The 2,500-nt window shown below is 44.8% G+C and overlaps 1 protein-coding gene across 1 annotated transcript in view; it reads right to left on the bottom strand.

Moving 5' to 3' along the window:
- Window positions 1-2,500, bottom strand: part of LOC135106892 (rho GTPase-activating protein 45-like) — a 182,307-nt gene that overhangs the window by 70,210 nt on the left and 109,597 nt on the right. The gene's annotated exons all lie outside the window — the stretch shown is intronic.

Below are 2,500 nucleotides of genomic sequence, written 5' to 3'. Positions count from 1 at the left end.
CCCATCATGAGGGGAGGGAGTCTGGCTAGTGTCACACAACACACACACACACACACACACACACACACACACACACACACACACACACACACACACACACACACACACACACACACACATCACCTTTACTTTTGCTCTTCTTTCCACACATCCTCCTTTACTCTCTAAAAATCATTCACGTTATTCAGAAGAGATAACAATGAAAACTCCTAAAGATACGCGTGATGAATGAAGACTGCGAGGCTGAGTGCAGGACAGACTATGCCAGGGAAATGCCAGGTACAGGCCACCTAACCAACACGTACGAAGGTTAGAAATAGGGGTCATCATAGGTAGGACAGGGATGGAATGGGAGAGTGAGAGGGGAGTGAGAGGGGAGTTGAAAGTGCAGGTGCGTCGCAGTGACTGGGTGAGAGTTGGGAGAGTAAAACTGAGGGAGGACAGAGGTGAGAGGTGAGAGAAGGGAAGTGAGGGGAAGGGAAGGGAAGGGAGGTGAGGGGAGGTGAGGGGAGAGGCAGAGAGTCAGCGTGTGCCGTCTCGAGTTACACGGCACCCTAGATACACGTCCCTATGACCTCCTGCAAAGGGTCTATTTCACCATGGGTTATTTTCGTGTCCAATCAGTCCAGTCAGTCAGTCAGTCAGTCAGTCAGTCAGCTGATGGTTAGTGATTCGTTCGGTCAGTCAGTTATTTAGTTTGTTTCTTGATTAGTTAGTTTGTCTATTAGTCATTCTGTCAGTCATTCCGGGAGTCAGTCAGTCACGAGATAATCATTCATAATTTCATTCAGTCAGCTGGTTATTCGGTCAGTCAGTCAGTCAGTCAGTTAGATGGCCAGTTAGTTTTTCATTCAGTAAGTCCGTAAGTCAGTCATTCACTCAGTTTGTCGGTCAGTCAGCCAGCCAGTCAATCAATGAGTCAGTCAGTCAGTTAGTCAGTCAGTAAGTTAATCAGCTAGTTAGTCATTCATTCAGTAAGTCCGTAAGTGGGATAGTCAGTCAGTTTTGTTGGTCGGTTAGTCAGCCAGTCAGTCAATGAGATATTATGACACGAATTTTGCTGATATTGTGAAAAAGTAGTATGATTATGAATGAATAATAATGCCAATATGTTTGTAATTATATTGGCGTTATATTTGCCTTGCTTTTACAACAATAATAATAATAATAATAATAATAATAATAATAATAATAATAATAATAATAATAATAATAATAATAATAACAGCAATAACAACATCAACACTACCACCCACACAAACACCATCACAAAACACAACTACCATCGCCACCACGACTTATTAAATTAAACTTGAACCCTCCCTGTCTCTCTCTCTCTCTTCTACACAACATCAACGACGTGATTTCCCGGGAGTTAACGAGGCATCAGAGACACCAGAGTAATTAATCTTGCCACCGACTCTGCCGCCCCTTGAGACGCAGCCGGAGAGGAGGTGAATCCCGAGAGGCGTGGCTGAGAAGGCGAGGGTCGTGAGGGAAGGAGGTTCGGGTCGAGTGAGGGGAAAGACTACCACCACCACCACCACCACCACCACCACCACGACCACCACCACCACCATTACCAACATCTCTGCCACCACCACCACTGCTGAAGGATGACGGAATGTTTGGTCCTGCCGTCTTCTAATACCAGTAAGATGAGGGCTATATGTGTGTTTCGTATGAGATGTTAGTGGTGTTGGTGTAGGATGGTGCTAGTCATGTGTGTGGTGTTAGTAGTGTTATATGGTGTTATATAAAGCGTTGCCCTTTAATCAGGAGTATTTTCAAAGGCCACACAAGTGATTAGTTAGGGTTTCACGGGTGTTTTTCCTTCCTAACGATGCAAAATCCTTGTTACATTATGACTAGAAACATACACACACCCTTGAAAACCCGAATAACTTCCACTAGAGCTTCTTAAAAAAGTTGTCGAGGTACAAGATAAAGCAGCAAAACGTTTCAGAATACAGACTAGAGAGCTGCGTGGCACTCTCAACATACACAGCACACACAACCCATCGCTTCCTTCGCTTCCTTAACCAACACCGCCACTCAGCTAAAACCCCCAGCGTGATGCCTCCATAACCGCCCTGGATGCTTCGAAATCCCCATGATCCCTTCGACATGCCGCCCACCATCCTCCCGTATTACTCTCCAACGTGAGCAAGGTCTGGCGCGCCGCTTCTCTTCACTTACTCCCACTTCCAACGCCAAGATCACTACTGCCAGCGCTACTATGGATGCTGTGACGGACTTTGAGTAATTTCAGGAAGATTATGATACTATGACATTGTGACACTATAACTAATACCCAAATTCTGACGTATCTCTGTCCCGCACCTCCAAAAGGTTCTACTTAGTTATGTACACAGGTTTTTAAGGTTGTTTCTATGATTCTGATGACAGATTAACAAGGTTTGTACGTTATTAAAAGGAGAAATGTTTGTGAAAGACCGGCTGATCAACGCTGTGGTGAAAAAGTACAGGGTTTCTGAAT

The sequence above is a fragment of the Scylla paramamosain genome, chromosome 2 (assembly GCF_035594125.1).
Source record: "Scylla paramamosain isolate STU-SP2022 chromosome 2, ASM3559412v1, whole genome shotgun sequence".
Taxonomy (NCBI): Eukaryota; Metazoa; Arthropoda; class Malacostraca; order Decapoda; family Portunidae; genus Scylla; species Scylla paramamosain.
This window is presented reverse-complemented; position numbering and strand designations above follow the sequence as displayed.